The 14,000-nt window shown below is 40.1% G+C and overlaps 1 long non-coding RNA gene across 1 annotated transcript in view; it reads right to left on the bottom strand.

Moving 5' to 3' along the window:
* Window positions 1-10,482, bottom strand: part of LOC140682312 (uncharacterized) — a 117,099-nt gene extending 106,617 nt beyond the window's left edge. The window contains exon 1 of the long non-coding RNA XR_012053858.1: window positions 10,113-10,482. This is a non-coding gene — a long non-coding RNA (uncharacterized lncRNA). The remainder of the gene's footprint in view (window positions 1-10,112) is intronic.
* Between the last annotated feature and the right edge of the window lie 3,518 nt (window positions 10,483-14,000).

Raw genomic sequence — 14,000 nt, 5'->3', positions numbered from 1 at the left:
CCACAAGCTGCAGAGAACTGCAGTGGCAGATGAGTGGGTGAGCACCACAGCTCCTGAGGGTACCCAGTCCCATTTTTGTGGGAGTTCAGGAGCTGTCTTTGCACACTCCCATCTTTTCAGGCGAGAAGAGCAAGTTCAATTCCAAAATATTGTGCTGCGTCTGGATGATGGGACAGGACAGAGAGCATGTGGCTCCCTCATCCCACGCCTGCAGCAAGAAGCACTGCCCTGGGCTTGGTGGCTGCAGAGCCAAGTCTAGGGTGAAATTGCTCTGAGCAAAGTTACCAGCTCTGGTATGAGAGGATCGTGGCACATGGAGCAGACTGCTCACAAAAAGGGCCAAATTACCTCACAGGGTTCAAATGGAGTGTGCAAAGGCAGGGCGCCTGCAGGCAGATTTTGGCCCTATTCTCCGTGCTTCTGAACCATGAGATTACTTGCCCAGTGGAGGCTTAGTGACTTTCAGTGTTTAAGAGAGCAGCTTGAGGTACTGAAAGTGGATTATACAATGCACAAAACAAATAGATGCTGTCAGCAACGTAACGTGTGTTCAAAGAGAACAGCAATGGAAAGAGTGTCTGACTTCTTCTGAGTTCTCTTAAGTGTAAACAATACACACTCTGTGGCAGATATCCATCTGATGGTGAATAGCTGCCCCTAATCTGTGCTTGCATCTATCAGTTTGCATTATATTCAGGTAGTGGTGAGCACTGCCTTTTGGGTGGGTATAGAGTACTTGGTGAGCTTTTTGGATGAAGGGCAGGTAAAAACTTGCTACGTCTTGTATCCAAGATTCGAGTATTTACCTGTTGGAGCCCTGCATATTAAGGCCCACGCGTTTACATTGCAACTCAACATGGAATTTTAATGAATTCACGGACTCTGAAGGCCCCCACCCACCTCTTCTCAAACAACTGAAATCCTCTGCATTCCTCTTAGCTGTACCTGCTTGGCATGCAATGGCAGCTGATCAGACTGGGAACAAACAGGCCTGCTACTGAACACCGAGGAGGTGACAGACATTTTCAGGTGCCAACTCAGCCATCTCTCAAAGCACAAAATGTCCCTCCTCTCCCAAAGCACAAGAAGATCAGAAATTACCTCAGGATTCTCCCCTTCCATCATAGGCCTTTTATGGCAGTAAGTTATACAGCACCACAAGCCATGCTTGATGCCTTTCATCTTCCTGTTGAAGAAACCACTCTTGCTCAAACACAGTTTATGTGGTAAACATAATCAATCGCTCACCTAAATGAAAACCAGCAGTGAGGTAGATCTTTGCAGAGCCTTGCAGAGCCTTGCAGAGCCTTGACCAGATTTACCATGCATCATCTATATCCAAGGGAAGAGGGGTACAAATGGAAGCTAACTCCCAGCATGTGGCAGAATCTGATTTTGCAACTGATCTTGTAAATCTTCAATTTTAAAGCACTGTTTTAGCCCATGAAAAGGGGCTATGCTGGGAGCAGTTAGAGAGACAGAGGTAGAAAGAGTTTCTAGTCCAGTATCTCAAAATGTGATGAAACACTGAAAAGACATTATTATATATTACTCTAGATATTATCAGTCTCTCATATTATCTTGACAGCCATTTCTGGAAGAGAAAAATGACGTCCAGTGAAGGAGAGAGGACAGCAGAGAAGAGGAATGGCTACAGTACTAGAGTTGACTTAACTTTATCTTCCTCTACCTGGAGCCCAAGGACCTCCTCTCCATTGGCAACAATGATACACCTTCTCATGCCAAGACATCCTGAGTGAATTGGTCTCACAAATCCCATAACAGGCAAGAGGATCTCAATTAGGATAAGATCTGACATCTCAAAGCAGGCTTCTTAAAAATGCAGCCTGCCAATCACAGTCTATACCAAATTATGGATTAAGAAACATTGGACAGGTCTGTGCTCTTCTAAATCCCAGGATCAGCAACATATGAGAAGGAAGGGGGTGAGTAATGCATGCAAATGGCTGCATTCATATTTGAACACACATCAGAAATGCCTGTCATTAAAGAAATCCCTCGGCTTGTATCCCACCTTAGGATTCAGACTGGATCTGAATAACACATAACATAGTATAGCAACATTTATACCTGTCCAAATTGAAAATAACCTGCTTGCCACACTACAGGACCTGGATGGTTGTTTCACTGACACACACAGAGCACTAGAGACACTCAGTTGTAGCAGCATTTTCTTCCTCTTCAGCTACTCCAGACTCGTGAACCCCACAGTTACAGACAAAATTCTTTTGTCCGTCCTTTTGTCCTTTTAGCAAGAACCTTGCACTTACTTTTACTTATTATAACTCATCTCAAACATTTTTCTCCCTCTTTCTTTCATTCTATGCCTTTTGTTCTCCAGTTATTTAGTCCTTATACAACTACCTCCCAACTCTGTTACAACTAGTTTCGCTAGCACACTTCCATTTTCTCAGCAGCAGTCTCTAGTAAAATTAGCACAGAAGACTGGTCCCAAAATCAATCATTAGGAAGAGCTTTCAATAACAACTTCCCTTCAGTCAGAAAGGTCTCTTTTCACTGAAATCTGCCCTTTAGCTTACCTATTAGTCACAATTTTACTGGCATTACTCAGCATGTCCCTCAGTTTCACTTACACCACACTAGGAGCTAAGCAAGGAGGAGTGCATGTCCATGACTAGAAACACCAGTGCCTTTATCAGTGACTAGGCTTACCTACATCATGCTTGATCTAGCCTCCTACATTTTCTTTCCTTTTTCTGCTACCTTATATCCTATTGTTACATTTAAAAGAATAGAACAATTGCTATGACTAGCCTGCTCTCCAACAGGGCTGTCCTTATGGGTTTGTCAAAGACAGACTCACATTCTGCAGCTGAACAGGGTCTTTTTTCCTCTGTTAAGTCTTATTGAAAATAGTGTTCTTGAGCCCGCAATTATATGAGTCAGTTCCTTCCAGATATCAAGATGAAAATGATCCAGCCATTCTCCAATATTTGACTTGAGCTGTTTCTCCCACTTTGGCAGAAGCCATTTTAATTTCCAGGTGTTCTTAGCCACTAAAAACCTGCAATGTCTGAATATTCAGAATCACCATCCTAACTGAAACAGAAACAAAGTATCTGATAAATTGTTGGGCCATGACAAACTACTTTTTTCTCCCCTTTTATTTATGTGGCTGAAGGACCTTTTGCTATTTGTTTTAATTTCTTTTGCAGAGTCAAACTCAGCTTGTCGCATGCCAATCCTCCTTTCACCCATATATTTCCTGGCCTCTTACACGTAGCTTTCTTCACCGATCTGTTCTTTTTTCTACCCCTTATTCAGTAATATCTGATAACTTTTCTCCCATGTTTTTCACTTCACAAGATATGCCATCCATCTGGATCTGAGAATTGAAGCTATAGATCTGTACTTGCCTACCCTTCATTTTAATTGAAATTGAAATCTCTAAAAGCAAGGTTATTTTCTACTTCATTCTGCAACTTAGTGTCAGATCTAAAAAAGTATTTCTCCTTGCTGTTTCAGTGACTGGTAAGGAACTCTGCTGGTTATTGCATTCAGAAATGCCTGATTTTAGCTATTTGTTCCCCTCTATAATCCCGGAAGTCAAAGCCTCCCATAATGACAGACCTCTAACAAGCAAGATTGGTATCTACCAAATCCAGTTCTTTAGGTCATTGGTAGATATTCCTCAGCAATCAGACTTCCCCAGAATACCTTTGGCTCTATTAGGTTGGTTATTTGACTCATTATCTCTTTGTATTTACCTCATTAAAGGCTTACAGTAACATCAGACTGTTTACCACTGTCTTTCACAAGTCAGGTATGCTCCAGTACCTGCACTCCAGCTATTCCTCCCCTTCCTCACCTTCTCCTTCACTATTTCCAGAAACACAAACACACACATAGCCCCCTGCCCAACCTCCTTTGTCACATCTTTAATACTCACTTGAACCCCTTCCACCATTTCCAAGTGAAACTGCAGTCCAGTGATTTACTCTTACAGCACTCACTCTCAGTGATATGTCACACCCAAAAATTTATGTGAAACACCTCCTCAACCAGCAACCATCTTAGCTATCTCCACAAATGTTTTGCCATCTCTGTTACACCTCAATAGTTATCATCATCTATTGTTCCTTGACAGAGTTTTTGCTAAAAATAATTTTTAAAAGGAATCCTTCCCCTCCACCCCCCCCCCTCCCCACCAGATAGCCAAGCTTTTATTCTGGACCCATAGAATCTCTTTCTACCCCTGGCTCTTGACTATTCAAGCTCATTTCATACCTAGTAAATCCTTAGCCCCTCCTTTAAGTGTGATGTTGTCCACAGATTGATTCTGCCACAGCAAACTGCGATGAATTTTGGCCAGATTTTATTTCTATTCAATCTACTTATTTTTCACAAAAATATAAGGTACTGGCTATTCACACTTCGATCTCTGCCTTGGTGCTTTATTGTCTTCGTCCTTATTCCCAGGTATTAGCAAAGTAAAAAACAAACTGCCCAGAAAATGAACTCCTGTGTTATGACCCAGTAGATACAGTCCAGGTTGATTGGGATGTCTTCCCAGAGGGATAATATTTTTTACATAACATCCTTAAGATACAGTCTTCCTTATTCCTACTTTAAATCAAATATAGAAGTACTCAACTTTCTTCCTTTAACACAAATAAAAATAACTGTGTTTGGCAAACAGGTTGTCTACTCTCATTCTCCCTGCTGGAATTTCACTTTGCGGGAGCTCATGCAAGCCATTTTTTATTTGCTTTGGTTAATGTAAGTTCAAATAAACTCAACACTCAAAGCCAAACTTTCAAAAGGTGTCATATATTTTGCCTGCTTTGAACTCAAGGATTTTGCAGGCTTTCCCTGTAGATCTGCCAAGGTTAGCAGAGTTCAGAGAACCTAGCCCAAATTGCAGGGCTGCAATAAAACCTGACATGGAGATTCATCTAGTTTGAATGTTTATGACAATTACTTTATACAATTACCTCCTTGGTCCTTCTGACACCCTGAAGAAAAGCAACAGGAATGGATTTTCCAATAATGTCATCTGCAGACAACTGATTTGGGACTTTTAAAGAGCTGCATATTATGGGCCGGTTGCTGCTGTAGCCATCCCTACTTCATTTTTACAAGGAACTGCTGCTGTTCAAAATGAGCCACAAGTCAGATTCTGAATTTCAGCTCTTTGAATACCCCATGTGAGTCAATTCTATACCTGCCCTAACAACATTGTTTCCAATACAGGTCTGACCACTCCCTCTACTTCCAAAGCCATATTGGAACATGGGATCGTGCTCATGTGGCTGGCCTTATGGCACACTGACATCATCCAACAGATCAGTCACCTCATAAAATCAAACAATGATCAATTTTTTTCCCCAAACAAGTCTAAATTAATTACACTATTCCTGGACTGTCTGCAGGTTGGAGGTCAAGAAGTGACATGTGCTATACACATACATACAAAAAAATATTCCCTCAAAGCTCTACACTGAAAAGAGAGTGAAAGATGGAGTTCATTTATAGGTTACATGCCACATCTGACTTAAAACAAAGAGGAATACAAACATAACCAGAAAGGTTGCTAAGGATGCACACAAACATACAATTGGAATTTCTTCTTTATCCTCACCTTCCTGTGTTCTGTACTGGCCATCTTTGCCTGCATATTGACTTGGTCTACAGGTACACCTGCACTGGCCATATTATGTACTTTCATAAATAAAAAATTATAAAAGGGCAGAATAAAGAATAGAATTAATCACTTACTACAAAAATATTACTCCTGGAAATATATATAAAAAAAAAAAAAAAGCAGAAGCTGAAAGAGCTATAACATGTGACTGCCTAAATGATTCTACAAAATACATGTAGGCATTTCAGATGAGCTCTGTTTCAGGCATTTAGTCAGAATCACAGGGATTACCTCTTTACCTTGTGTCTGTTTCCACAAAGCACAGACAGTACAGGTTGATTCTGTAAAGTAACACCCTAGCCCCTCAGTCTGCTCATTGTGTCCACAGTAAAACTGGAGCTAGAGAGCCTCAAAAATCCCTATGCTACTGCTGAGATCTCTGTTTCCAGGTGGCATCCCTGCCACACAGCAGGTTTTCTTTGCCCTCTGCACCATTTAACAAGAACAAAACAATGTAAAGAGGACAGGAAACCACCAAGATACTTGGTTGATCAAATGATAGGTCACTGCCACCAATACGCTTGCTGATCTCTTTAAAATTGAGGTGGGTGAGTAGCAAAAGAAAACAAGGAATAAAGTGTCCTGTTGGAACACAGTTTTAGCTTATTAGCTGTTGTGTGTTGAGAGGAGTCAAGGCCCTTAGCTAGGTTCTTAGGTAGGGGCATATGCAAACTGAGAAAATATGTAGAAATCCTCTGTTAAAGGTGTACTGACTTTGCCAATCCGCTGACCTCCCGAGCCTTTCCGTAAGACATACTTGCTCACTCTCGCTTCTCCTCTCAGATTAGCTCTGTCTGCTCCCAGGCGCCTACTCTCTCTTTCTCTAATGTGATTAAATAAGCTCCCTGTCTCTCCAGGCTTGTGCAACCACCTCTCGCTTAGTCACCTAAGCGCTCTGCAACACCCCAAAGGAGTGGAGTCAGCTGAAACAGGAGCGTTCCCAGCTCTGACATGTAAAGTACTTGCACTCAGTGCTAAATAAACTTGGAAAAATGTTCACAATGCAGCTGTGTGCACAGGATGCTGCAACCTCAGGGCAAGAATAATTATACACAAACAAGATACTTAGGATTTATGTTCCCCTCAAATAAAAATGTGCGCTGCTCATGCCAATCTCAGCACTTCATGGTATGTCTGCAATCTGAGGCAGAGGAACAGATTCTCTGTTAGGGTTAAGAGATTAGATACCATCGTTGCTTTATTTTCCAATAAACTTTAGAGGCATTCTAAGCATTGTGGGTACACATTAATGTGCTTTTCACCATACAAGGATGAGGATTCATGGGAGGTCTTTTAAATGCCCTGTTGTGTTACTGGTATTTATTCAGGCAATTTTCTATTGGCATTTGTTGATGACTCCTTTTCAGAAGTTATAGGGTTAAAGCTGAAGCCCATAGGAATATCAGACCAAAACAAAACTGAGGAAGTTTCAGAAAAAGAAACAAGTACTCCTAGACCATTCTAAGCAAAGGTTTATCTAACTTCTTCTTAAATTCTCTCATGAGGGAGAGTACCAACTGCTTGTGCAAGTAGCCTGTTGCAATGCTTATACGTCTCTCAGTAGATGACTACTTCTCCTAACAGTCAATTTCAATTAAATCTGCTTCTAACAAAGTCAATCTTTCCTCTTCTCAGTGAACACAGCAAAAGATTGATCACCATCTTCTTCATAACGACTTTATAATCATGGTCATATTTATCTTCTCTTCCTGAGGGAAAAAAAAACCCTAAAGCCAATTCTCTGATCTTTTTTTTTTAAAAAAAACCTCTCAACACACTCCTTGTCTTTGGATCTGTAACTGTTTGAATGTGCCGCATCCATGGGCAATGCCAAAAATCAAATCAAAGAAACCTGTGCTAAGAAGCCTTGTCTGCAATGGGCCTGAGATCTCTCTCTTCTCTTGAACCAGACTTGGCAGTGAACATATGCAGTGATATTTCATTATATTCCCATGCTCTAACAAACCCCACTCTAAAAATCAAGGGAGACTCCCTTGAAGTTGCTTTCATACCTGCTTAGTTCTGCAGTGGAACCTGAAATGGTATGACTTACAGAGTTGAAAGGGACTTTTCAGGTTTGTTAAAGTTGCTGCAAACAAGGAAAACTCAACAACTTCAGGACTACTTTAGTAAGCAATTGCTCGCTGGTTGGAATGCAAGTTACACCATGTTAGACCCGCTTCATATTTTGCCCCAAGGAACCAGAAAACTGGGTGGGAGACCAACAGGCATTCCCACCAGCCTGTCAGGCTGGACAAGCTGCAAGAACAAGCAGTCAGTCTGATATTTTTGCTTTCCCTTTCTTGACCTCAACTATAGAGAAAAAAAGTTAATGCAGTTTTCAACCTTTGTATTTAGGTCAAGTTCTGTTAAAATTGTAAGGGAAAAAGGTTCAAGAGTTCACAATTTTCTTAGCCAAACAATGAGTACAGAATTCACATTCTTCTGCTTAGAAGACTTACACAAGGCTATGCAAGTGATATGTGAGCAGTAACTGGCTCTTTGCAGGAGTCCTCTGGAATCAAAGGAGAGAAGCATGCCACTAACAACTATATCTCGTTTTTAATATTCTGTCTGGAGGTGGCCACTATTTCCATTATCCAGTCCTGGTTTTTTGCCATATTCTGCTACACGGAAAAAAAAAAAAAAAAAAAAAAAAGATAAAATAAGTATATTAAGAAAAAGTAAGAAGAATAAGTAAGAAGAAATAAAAAATAAGTATATTAAAGTATATTAACCAGGCATGGAAAAAAGATGGTAGCCCCAAAACCCATGGCATCGAGGAAAATGTTATTTTTTGCTCCTGGCAATTTTCTTTGGATTGGCAGAACATGTCATTTCTACTGTGAAAAGTAGCACATGTACTGAGCTCTGTGAGCTCATCATGGTATCCTTGTTGATGCCAGCTAGTAGCAATTCAGAGCTCAACTAGTCATTGAAAATGAATCCATTACAGTTGTCAGGGACCAGTCAATTTAAACCCCAGTGAGAACTGGTCAGATGTTAAGTGACTTTAGACACAAATATATTTTTGCTTGTTTCAGAGGCTCAAATGGGCACATGGAAAAGATGCTGTCTTCCAGTAGCCCATTTTGCAATTGATTAGAAATTAAATCCTTTGTGCTTGACTCAGGGTGGGGAAAATATTTTGAGACTGCAGTTTGATCTGAGTGTTGCTTTTACTTGTGGTTTGGCATAAGACTCTGAAATGCTGTTAAATCAAAAAGGCAAAGAAAACCTGCAATTGCCGTGTCTCTGCTTATAAAAAAACATTTTAAAATAACCACATGCATCATTCACTGCACAGATGCCACATTCTTCCCTACCCTTATTTAATAGCTAGCTGTCAATCTATGTTGAAGAGCAGTTACCTGACATTACCATAATAATGCTTCAAAGCTTCATATTAAAGATGGGTATCTTCCTAGGCAAGCCCATAGGGGTAAAGGAAAAAAAAAGGCCTTTTCTCTCTGGAGTTGCAAAAATGCAGTTCTCCAAGAGATGATAGACTACAACCAGGCAGGAATGACACTCACAGACACTCCTGATTTCTCTTTACTATAATTAAGCAGAGCCAAATCAACAAATTTGTATCTGCATAAGACAGGCTTCTCATCTGTATTTCTATTAACTGTGGTAGAGGGGAAACTAAATGTGATCTGAGACCTCTGGCCATTAGCATAACATAAACACTTCTTCCATCTTCCAAGGTAAGTATTATGCTTCTCAGAACAGCTCATGTGCATCTACTTTGATGTTTAGTCATTCTCAAAACGCGCTCCTTTCACGTGCTCCTGCTGTGAGCAAACACTGCAATGAAAACTTGTCTGTGTCATAGGTTTGGGACATAGTGCCATGTGTACAAGCCAAAAGACCTCAAAATCTTTTAAGCTGAGTTAATTTGATATTGAGTAGGGGGAACTGGAGCTGACATTTAAATTCACTGTTTTCTGAGCAGGATTAGAGGGAGGTGGCAGGAGCCAAAGACTGGCTGAACATCTGAGACACACAGCTGACTCCTTTAAGTGTGAGGAATGGTGAGAAATCAAAGCATGGAAATCCTGTGAAAAAGGGCCCAGATGCTTAGCTGAAAGAAAAGTACAATTAAGCAAGGGCTTACCAATATATATAGAATCTTTCATTCCCTCTGCAACAGAGTAGGGAAGCTCAGGACCTGACAGTAGTTAGAAAGCAGAAGGCAACAGCTGCTTCACAGGAGAATTTCCAACACCAAACATACAGCAAACACTGAGCATATCCTCTCTTCCTCCAGCATGCATTGAGACTCCAGTGGATGAGTCCCAGAGCACAGACTTTCCTTAGAAGCTTCTGTCAAGAAGTCCATTGACACCAGCATCCATGCTCTGCAGATCCCTTAAGCAGTCTCCTGTTGACTAGGCCTTCCACATCTCAGCTTTCCACTTACCAGAAGCTAAATGTTGCAGGAATGTAGCTGTGCCAGTCTTCCATGTTGTGAGAGAAGGTTGTACAGATCTCTGACACGTGAGATTACACAAAGGGAAGCCATTAGGAAATGGTACAAAACCCAAAGTGCCTGTAAGAGAAAAAGGAAGGGTAAAGGGTGAATTTCATTCATGAACTCCCTCTCTCCCGAGAGACAGAAACTCTACCACTTGCACTGTTCCTCATGAGACAAATATGCTCCTGTGAACCATCTTCCAGTAGCTCTCCATGCTAGGATTTGTCACCCTAGTGAATATCCTTCAAATTTTCATTCTCTGAACACAGACATAATATCACCCAAGGATGGACTGAAGGGATATTTCTCAGCACCTTCCCCCTGCAGCTTACACGGTTGATAAAACCACCTACATGAGAGCAATGGCATCTACTCATTACTCTGAGACACAGAATCCATCCAAGGCAGGGAAGCTCCTTATTCAAGCACAGAACTGTTGCAGGCAAGGCAGAGTATTTATAAATTTGTATGCAACGATGTTTACTCTGATACCATTGTATTGCTTCATACCAGCACTTTGACTGAAACAAGATGAGATAATGGGAACCCTGACTGCTGGAAGCCAACTTGGTTTCAGTTTAAATGTATGCATTTATTTAAGCTTTCACAAGGTATCCTATTGACTCTGCTCATAAAAGAAGATAAGTCAATGAACAAAGAGAGCTTCAAGAGCTCAGAATGGTATTTGTGAGCTCATACCATGTCAGGAGGAAAAACAAACACCACAATAGTTTTGGATACCATGGGCTTCTTTCACAGCAGTTCACTCTACATCCCTGCTTCCCTCTTACTCTGAAAGAGGGTTTCCCTGAAGTTGAAGAATGGGGAGGAGAGGGTAAAACAGTTTAATAATGCAAAGAAACTGTTTTTCAATTATTCACACAGAGTTTTCTATTAGCACACAGAAAATCTACATTTGGAAAACCTAAAAGTACACAGCTTTTGCTGTGAATCAACACAAGACCCATCACACAAAAGCAAGGTGTGTTCACATGCATGCATGAACATGTACACAAACGCACATACTTGTTCACATATGCACGTGCCCAGAGGCAGTGACTACCACTCTTCCTAGGGGAGTTTCATCAGTGCTTTTGAGAACACCACTTTTCAGTAAGAACATCCACTTCTGAATCAGTTTTCAAGTACTGGATCTGAAATAATAACAGGCCTCAGCATCAGACCTGAATTCTGGTTCAGTCCTCTCCTGGGCCTGACCACAAAAGATACTGTCTCTGGGCTTTTCTTGCATTCATCATAGATCAAATTGTGTCAACATTAACTTATGAAGCCTGTGGACCAAAACAGTAACACAGCTGTGAAGAACTAAGCTCTTCAGTCACAAAAAATATAAGTGAGTATTTGATGTATTGCAACAGTGCTTTTCATTAAATGCTTGCACGAAGTATAGCAACCATGACAAAATAATTTGTGGTTTATGCAGGTATATAGCCACATTAGACCACACAGGCCATTTAAATAGTGCATTATGCTGGCAATCATTGTTACTAACCCTACATTAAGAACTGTGGGCCAACATTTCATTAATGCGCACACAGATCGCTAGGATATTGTGCTGTCTCCATGCTGCAAAAGTGTAGAATATAGAAGCAAGATTGAGTGGGATGATGAAGTCATCTGGCAAATCTCCACAGGGTGATGCACCTAGGAGCAAATGACATAGCATCTTCCCACCACCCACTGGATATACTACTGGACTGGAATTTAGGTGCAGACAGACATTTCAATGAGCCCCATTGCCCAAGCGTGGACAAGCCACAAATCAAACCTAACACGCTGGATTTGTGGAGGTGGAAACACTATTGCTAGCTTTCTTAACTTTAAATTCTAGCAGGAAAAAAGTACTGGTAAACCTACTGAAAGACAGGGTTACCCAACATTTCCCATTCTAAGTACTTCCTTTTTGGTTGACTTTATATTGGCTAAACCTAAGGTGTCAGGTGTGACATTTCCGTGGCAGGATCTTCTTCCAACATTCTTTTTTCTTTTGAAATTAAGATAGCAAAACCAGATCATCTCCTATTCTTGGGAAATGGATACCCACTTTACGAAAAAAATCTGTGTAAGCTAATGAAATATTGGCTGCTTTGGCTCTTAGCTCCCAATCTACAGATACAAAAATTATAAATTCACTAATAATTTAAGAACTCACATTATACCAAGAACACATGAAGGCAGATACAAGAACTCTTGATTTTAGGGTCATTTAATCTAAACATTGTTCAACAGCTATTATTGATAAAGGTTAACAACAAAACGTGTCACAGAAACAATCCTAAAAGTTATTAAAGAACACTAAGCTGGGGACTTGAGCTTTAACAAAAAAGAACCAGTTTCAAGAAGCAAGAAAGAAAAGGTTAATAACATGGTAACCTGTAATGCCTACTCAGAAAGTGCTTTTGTTAAGGGACAAGTATCAACAGAAGTGAGTAGGAGTTTCTCAAAAAGAGGTGTTTCCTGTCTCCTTTCTAATGCATTTATCAGATTGTGGAAGACAAAACTCCCCATCTTTTTAACCAGAAGGTTAATTTGTATAGCTATATTCTGTGGACAAAATAAAGCTTTAGGATGCATTGAGGACAAAAGAAGATATTCAATAACAAGCTAGAACATAAAAGGAGCAAGCAAACAATGTCTTTATTTTACCAACTAGTTTTTTTCCAAATACTTTTTTTTTTTTGTTCCCTAAGAGAACTATGGTTTCATGCTTTTTCTGGAATTACTTTTAAGATCAATTCTATCCTAGCTGTTTTCCCTCTGCCTCCTTCCCCAGTCTATCCCCTCTGCCACAAGGAGAGGCAAAGTCCTGCCACATTTGTATGGAATGTTGACACCCACGTGAGTGGGTGCAGAATTAGCCAAAACAAGTCCCTGCATTCCTCTGGATGTCAGCACCTTCTGCTGGCTCTTTCCTAATATCTTATTAATAGGTAAAATCTTTTTTCCAAATCAACCTTCCCCCATTTTTTTATGGTATAAAAAAACAGAAATAAAAAACTTCCTTAGAAACACAAAACTGTCCTTAAGCAGGTGTCCAGGCTTATTAATAGCAAAGAATTATGCTAGTTAGACAATTAAAGTTTTTCAGTTGCCCAATTTAAATTCCTATAGGTACCTAATAAACCATCAAATGAAGAAGAATTACCAGTAAATAGCAATTACCTTGAAAGAACAGTACTTTAAATATTAAAGTGACACTTCATTAGTTATGCTGGCAAACAGGTCAGTTTGAATCAAATGGCTATTTTAAATTAGTGGTCCTATTGCAGACATGGGGTGTAATTTTTATTACCAAATACCCAGCCAAGCTAGTGACCTTAAAAACATTACTCAATAAATGGTTGAGAGTTAATTAGAATACTGTGCCAGGGAAAGAAAAAAAAAAAAAAAAAAAGAATAGGCTTGAACATCTCTGAATTCTTTCCAGGAAGGTGTTTTTAATAATGGCAGTAGTTTACTCCATTTAGAGGTCCATATCCTCAAGTCAAAATGTAGACTTTTATGAAACCAACAAAATATTAGACTAGAAAAATATTTCCATCCCTTTTTTTCCAACAGCAGCAATTTTTTTTCTCAAGAAACAACAGGAAGAGCCTTCAAAGCATTTATGACTGCAGAACTGTATCCCTACCAGTGATTCTATGTTTCTGCTGATATTACCTTTTGCTTCACATGCTGAAATGAAAGTACCAAGAAAACCAACAAATACATTTCTTTTGACAGTGCTTTTTATTTTTAGCAGTCTGTGGTGTTAGAACTTGCAACAAACTCATATGGCTAGTTTACTTTTTCTTTGTTGCCATCTCTGTTTTC

Source organism: Taeniopygia guttata, chromosome 2 (assembly GCF_048771995.1).
Source record: "Taeniopygia guttata chromosome 2, bTaeGut7.mat, whole genome shotgun sequence".
Classification (NCBI taxonomy): Eukaryota; Metazoa; Chordata; class Aves; order Passeriformes; family Estrildidae; genus Taeniopygia; species Taeniopygia guttata.
The sequence above is the reverse complement of the archived record's forward strand: the minus strand, read 5'-3'. Positions and strand labels throughout refer to the sequence as shown.